Genomic DNA, 7,556 nt, shown 5'->3' on the forward strand with positions numbered 1-7,556 from the left:
TCGTGGTGTACAACAGCTTTTTGTTTTGGATGGTCATGGGGCTTTTTTTGTTAAGGAGGGGGTAAAGGGTTCGAATGGCAAGATTAACCTTTTCTGAAATTTGTTTCATATGCTGTTTGAAGTAGAGCTTCGAGTGTAGAATTACTCCGAGGTATTTAACGTTGTGTTTTGTAGGAATTTTTAAATTATTTATTATAAGTGGCGTTGTAATTTTTGTGTTTGTGTATTTTCTTGAGAAGATTATATGCTCAGTTTTGTTTTCATTAAGTTTAATCTTCCATTCGTTGGTGAAGTTAAGGATTTGGTAAAGATGGATTTGGGTTTGTGTTGTGGCCACCTGTGCGCTGAAGAAGGATGATAAGATGGCTGTGTCATCCGCATAGATGGCCATTTGGGTTTTTGGAAATCTTGGGATATCGTTTATGAAATAATTAAAGAGAACAGGCCCCAACACGCTTCCCTGTGGGACTCCAGCATTGGGCTTTTTGACTGCCGACAGTGCAGAGCCGATTCGGACCCTGAACTGGCGGTTTTTCAGATAACTGCTTATTAGCTGTGTTAGATGATTCGGTAATCCAATTTTTATTAATTTGTAGACTAGCCCATCCATCCAGACAGTGTCGAATGCCTTCTCAATGTCCAAAAGACACATGGACGTTACTTTATGCTTTAGAAATTCGTCTTTTATTGAGCAGGCAATTCTAGCCATCTGCATGGATGTGCTATGTCCAGCTCTAAAACCGAACTGTTCGTCAATAACTACTTCATTGTGTTCAAAGGATTTAATTTGGAGGAGGATTACTCTTTCCGCCAGTTTTGATAATGCACTCAGTAGACTTATTGGTCGATAGTTAACGGGGTTTGTTAAGTCTTTGTTGGGCTTGGGAATGGACACGATGACTGATTGTTTCCACTGATCTGGAAAATATCCTGTGACGAGTATTGCGTTTGGAATATGCATCAATTGTACTATAGCTTTATTAGTCAGATTTTTTTATTATTTTGTTGTCTAGTCCGTCTAGTCCTGGGGTTTTATTGTTGGGGAGGGTTTTTATTATGGTTTTAATTTCTTTAGGAGAAGTCTGGATTCGGAATTTGTCTTTGGGATCAAGTGAGGTGTGGCTATACTGGAATGATTTTAGTGTTGAGGTTACGATTGTTTCAAGTGGAGAGTAGGTTGTGTTGGATTGGGTTGATTCAAGGATGGTTGCGATGACGTCAGCTTTTTGTTTATTAGTGTAAAGCGTTTCGTTGTTATGGGTCAAAGCAGGGATGGGTTGTTTGGGTTTTTTAAGGATTTTGGTGATTTGCCAGAGGGTGTTATCTTTTGGGGATATTTCTTTTAATTTATCATTCCAGTGGGAGTTACGGAGGGAACGGATCTTGTGTTTAATGGTTCAGTTGAGTCTGTTTAAGTCGTGCTTGATGTCCGGGTTTCTCGTATTTTGGTGTATTTTACGTAGTAAGTTTCGTTTGTGTATGAGTGCTTTTATTTCGTCAGTCAGTTGGTCTTTGTGTGGGTTGATTAATGTACGTTTGATATGTTTTTGCTTTAGCTTGGTAAGTAATAATAATAAACTTTATTGATATGCCAATTGGCTAATCAAAGTAATACATAGAATTAACATTATATAACCTATACACAAAAAATCAGAATAAAACTGAAAGATAACATATTACAAAAAGAAACATCATGAAAAATATAAATAATAGAAATTTTAAACCAAATGTTCCATCAGAAATAAATGAATAAAATAAAATAAAATATGGTCACAAGTACAACAAGGCAAACTGAAATTCAAAGATATTGTGAGCGCTTGTCAAAGATGAACCGCAAATATTTATACACTGCTTTAAGATCTACAATATTCTTAGCGTCCAAAGTCAGTTTCGTATTATTCAATCCGCGACTGTAAAGATCGTCTCTTTCATTCCCTACTGTCCCATAGCACTCCTCTATAAGATCTTCAATTGTTTCAATTCCGTTACACAGAACACAAACCCTATCCCCGCTTCGGTTTTTCTTATTTTCCCAAGCAAACCTGCTCATTCTGAAAATAGCAATAGTTCTTCTTACATCTCTGTCTGTTAAATTTACATACATTGCTCCACCCTCATAGTGATCCAATTTTGAATACAAATCCAATGAAACCTTATTCCTCACATCCAATAGCATTTCTTTCAGGAAGTACTCATACACTGTACTTTTGACATGTTTTCTGATCTCCAAATAATTGTCATGAGCCACATCCATCGCATTAAATCCTAATTCTAATAATTTGTTTTTAATTATTGCAGTTGTATCGTTTAAGCTGTAACAATTTTTCTGTAATATTTTGTTGCTTAAATGAATTCGACAATAATAGTTTATAAGATGTTGTAATATAGTAGCTTCGATCGAGATTTCCCCTAACTCCAACTTAACCGCACTGTTTGGTTATGATTTTGCAACTCCTAAAACTTCTTTATAAAAGCTATGAACAAATATACCGATAGACTTTTCACATTTTTCTAGACCCCAAATTTATTTCCCATATAATAAGATGGGTAGTACCATCACCCTAAACATATTTAATAGAATTTTGGGTGGAAAATTTTCATAGCTATAAATTTTTCTTCGAATCACCATTAATGCTTTGTTGGTTTTCTCAATCATTTTGCTTTGATGCAGACCCATTTTCCGTTGCTACAAATAAAAAGCCCCAAATATTGAAAGTTATCAACTACCTCGATTTTGAAACCATTATACATCCAATTTTGGATTGTTATCATTTTCGTTTTTTTCACATTAATCGTTAACTTCCATTTGTCGCAATAATCTTCAAGCCCTTTTAAAGCTCTTCGCATTCCACCAACTGAGTTTGACAACAGAACTGCATCATCGGCATATAACAGAATTTTAATTTCATCCCCTTTGATACACGGAGAAATTATTTCAAGACCTTCCATATGATTAACAATATCATCGATAAATAAAACAAACAATATAGCAGACAATTGACATCCTTGTCTTAATCCCTTTGAACCGTTCAATAAGGTTCACAGTATTTTGATTGTAGGTTTGGTTGACAGTAATTAAAAATCAGTCAAATTATAGTAATAAGCGCGATCAAAATCATTATACGGATTGGGACAGAAAAACCCTATCTAAATCTAAACACACACACAAAATAAATAAAAAAATAAAGAAAAATCATTCAATTAAAAAAAAAAAAAAAGAAAAAAAGTTGAATTAAAACCACGCTAGCGTGTGAACGGACGTTAGTACACGCTAACGTGTGAATGACCACCACGCGCAACAATTATTAAAAGTTAACAAACAATAACAACGTAGTTCGGCGCAGGAATACAAAACCGAGCAAAAAAGCCAAAAACAATTTAAAAATGAGCTCTCTTAAACAAATCACCCTTGAAGGATACACTTCGAATAAACATTTTATTAAAATTAATAATTTTACACGTTTGTGCCCGCAATGCGAGCACGTTTTTAATATTACATCGACAATTCATGGATTGGGATAATCAACGACGGAATTGCTCTTAAACAAATCACCATTGAAGGGTACACATCAAATAGAAAATTTATTAAAAATTAATAATATACACGTTCGTGCCCGCAACGCGAGCACGTTTTAATATTACATCGATAATTATACCATCGTGGAGAAACTGGAAATCTTGCAGTCAATAATGTACTCTGGAAATAAAGATAATTGGTATAAATTCAAAGAAATGGACGTACATGAACGATTAATTAATTATACCTGGACATTTCATCAACGGCTGGTGTTGTTTGTTTTTGGTCGTGTATCGGTTATCCTGTGGTGGTTTTGCCTGGATTTTTAAGGTATGGTTTTATTTATCATATTTTCTCCACCCCATCCGTATAATATCGTTGTTGGAGATTTACCTTATAGAAATTCCAAAAATTTAATATACGTATTTTTTAAATGAACTATCCAATTGAACATTTCCGATTTGAATTTAATCAAGAATGGTAAAGATTGTTTTGTGAAGTGAACCAATACCGCGTTTAGAGGTGTAGCCGACAACGAGTCCAGACTGCCCATGGAAGGGTGTCAAAAGTCTTCGATTTGCGTTGCACCTCGCGGTTCGTCATCTTCACCATATTCGGCCCCGTGTTAATGCTTGACTACGTTGAGTCACGGGCCGGATACAGAAGATAAATTATTTGGTTCACTACACAGAACAAAATTTACGTCATTTCGAGAACGTTTTGTTTTGTTTAACACCTAGATCGGAAATGTTCAATTCAAACTAGTATCATTTTATAATAATGTAACAAAAGAAAAACGCTTACTTAATTAACAAATAAAACATTGCACAAAGAGGTTATGTAGCATGGTGTAGTTGACTGTGATATTTTTAGTTTATATTTTTTTTTAAATTCATTTAATGGTTTATTTAAAGCCAAATTTTAGAATTCTAAACCAAAGAATATTTATATTTTTAATGAAATAAAGTAACTTAAGTGTAAAAAGATATGTAAATGCGTTTTGTTGTTGTCAAATAATTTTGACATTTCACTGACTAATCCATAGAGTTGTAGTCGCTCCACAGACTACTACTCCATCCTAGACCGTTCCTTTGTCCACTTTAATTTTTTTTTCAGATTCGATCACACTTACTAAGATCGCGGATAAAAAACGCTTCCACTTTGTCAACAAATGCCACAGTTGGTAGCATATAGCGTAGGGTAGTTTGATCGAGTCTGGATTAGAAAAAAAAAAAAAGGATTATTTGGTCATAATTTAAATAAATTTTGCAAAAAAAAAAAAAACACATACTACTAAATTTTTTTTTCATTGTTCGTACGAGCGTAACGTCTAGGTGAACTGCCGGAGGATGCCGACTACACGGTCCAACAAACACACGACATCATCAGCAGATGTCAACAACTACAACAAATAACACTGCTGGATTGGGTACCATTGTCGACGCAACTTCACCAAGTTACGCTACTTCGCCAGATATTCCAGGTGCTCATGGTATTACGAGAATAGCACCATCAGTGTCGAAAGCCAATTCCACCCTACCCACGACAGTATTGGTTGGAAAGGTACTACAAACAAATATTGGTACGAGTCCTGGAAACGTACCGATATTGAATCCTGCGCCTGGTATGGTCCCACCTGCGTCGTCTGCACAACCTCAGCAGTATTTTGGTTATGGGATGTGGAGTGTTCCACAGTACGAACAAACTCTTTTAATGTGTCCAAATCATGTGAATCATGCGCCAACTACGCAATCGAATACAACTCCAACACATCATCCTGTTCTTGCGCCACCAGCACAGGCAGGTCCGACTGGTCAACCTGCGCCAACAACAGCAGTAGGAGAGGAGGACGCCACACCATCAAGAGTCATACAGTTTATGCGTTCCCAAACACGACTCAACGCATCACACAAGCATGATATTCATGAGGTAAATCTCCAATAAAATATTTATGTGAATCCATAAGTAAGTTATCATGTAGCCAATCCTGCAATCAAAGTGCGAATATGACAGACGGACATACAGGAAAAATTTCAGTCTAGACGAGGTACCACAAACCTTTACCTCTCGGCAACGTCAGCGGGAGGAAGATCCTGAGCTACGGCTCATCATCCAGCGCCTACGGGCCGGAGATGATGTGATAGGCTATGAGTTACGGGACTCCCTCCTTCTAAAATTGTAGGGAGGAATAGGTTGCGACGTATCCCTGTACCTAAAACTAGTAGACAATAATAAATTCCGAAATACAACAGTAGTTCTCCCTAAAGTGGGGGAGACTGAACCGTTCAATAAGGTTCACAGTATTTTGATTGTAGGTTTGGTTGACAGTAATTAAAAATCAGTCAAATTATAGTAATAAGCGCGATCAAAATCATTATACGGATTGGGACAGAAAAACCCTATCTAAATCTAAACACACACACAAAATAAATAAAAAAATAAAGAAAAATCATTCAATTAAAAAAAAAAAAAAAAAAAAAAAGTTGAATTAAAACCACGCTAGCGTGTGAACGGACGTTAGTACACGCTAACGTGTGAATGACCACCACGCGCAACAATTATTAAAAGTTAACAAACAATAACAACGTAGTTCGGCGCAGGAATACAAAACCGAGCAAAAAAGCCAAAAACAATTTAAAAATGAGCTCTCTTAAACAAATCACCCTTGAAGGATACACTTCGAATAAACATTTTATTAAAATTAATAATTTTACACGTTTGTGCCCGCAACGCGAGCACTCTTTTAATATTACATCGACAATTCATGGATTGGGATAATCAACGACGGAATTGCTCTTAAACAAATCACCATTGAAGGGTACACATCAAATAGAAAATTTATTAAAAATTAATAATATACACGTTCGTGCCCGCAACGCGAGCACGTTTTAATATTACATCGATAATTATACCATCGTGGAGAAACTGGAAATCTTGCAGTCAATAATGTACTCTGGAAATAAAGATAATTGGTATAAATTCAAAGAAATGGACGTACATGAACGATTAATTAATTATACCTGGACATTTCATCAACGGCTGGTGTTGTTTGTTTTTGGTCGTGTATCGGTTATCCTGTGGTGGTTTTGCCTGGATTTTTAAGGTATGGTTTTATTTATCATATTTTCTCCACCCCATCCGTATAATATCGTTGTTGGAGATTTACCTTATAGAAATTCCAAAAATTTAATATACGTATTTTTTAAATGAACTAACCAATTGAACATTTCCGATTTGAATTTAATCAAGAATGGTAAAGATTGTTTTGTGAAGTGAACCAATACCGCGTTTAGAGGTGTAGCCGACAACGAGTCCAGACTGCCCATGGAAGGGTGTCAAAAGTCTTCGATTTGCGTTGCACCTCGCGGTTCGTCATCTTCACCATATTCGGCCCCGTGTTAATGCTTGACTACGTTGAGTCACGGGCCGGATACAGAAGATAAATTATTTGGTTCACTACACAGAACAAAATTTACGTCATTTCGAGAACGTTTTGTTTTGTTTAACACCTAGATCGGAAATGTTCAATTCAAACTAGTATCATTTTATAATAATGTAACAAAAGAAAAACGCTTACTTAATTAACAAATAAAACATTGCACAAAGAGGTTATGTAGCATGGTGTAGTTGACTGTGATATTTTTAGTTTATATTTTTTTTTAAATTCATTTAATGGTTTATTTAAAGCCAAATTTTAGAATTCTAAACCAAAGAATATTTATATTTTTAATGAAATAAAGTAACTTAAGTGTAAAAAGATATGTAAATGCGTTTTGTTGTTGTCAAATAATTTTGACATTTCACTGACTAATCCATAGAGTTGTAGTCGCTCCACAGACTACTACTCCATCCTAGACCGTTCCTTTGTCCACTTTAATTTTTTTTTCAGATTCGATCACACTTACTAAGATCGCGGATAAAAAACGCTTCCACTTTGTCAACTGTGCCACAGTTGGTAATTTAATAGAAGATTTTAATATAAAGTCTTCTAAAAATGCCACACCTTCATAGTGTAAAATACGTCCGACACATGATATTT

At 35.4% G+C, this 7,556-nt stretch overlaps 2 long non-coding RNA genes across 2 annotated transcripts; both read right to left on the bottom strand.

Moving 5' to 3' along the window:
* Positions 1-3,529: 3,529 nt before the first annotated feature.
* Positions 3,530-4,483, bottom strand: LOC123302426. Its single transcript, XR_006535507.1, has 3 exons — positions 4,322-4,483; positions 3,765-3,910; positions 3,530-3,697 (listed from the first exon to the last, which is right to left on the bottom strand). It is a non-coding gene; the product is annotated as an uncharacterized LOC123302426 (long non-coding RNA).
* Positions 4,484-6,311: 1,828 nt separating this feature from the next.
* LOC123302425 lies at positions 6,312-7,256 on the bottom strand. Its single transcript, XR_006535506.1, has 3 exons — positions 7,095-7,256; positions 6,538-6,683; positions 6,312-6,470 (listed from the first exon to the last, which is right to left on the bottom strand). It is a non-coding gene; the product is annotated as an uncharacterized LOC123302425 (long non-coding RNA).
* Positions 7,257-7,556: the final 300 nt, after the last annotated feature.

Source organism: Chrysoperla carnea, chromosome X, assembly GCF_905475395.1.
Source record: "Chrysoperla carnea chromosome X, inChrCarn1.1, whole genome shotgun sequence".
Classification (NCBI taxonomy): domain Eukaryota; kingdom Metazoa; phylum Arthropoda; class Insecta; order Neuroptera; family Chrysopidae; genus Chrysoperla; species Chrysoperla carnea.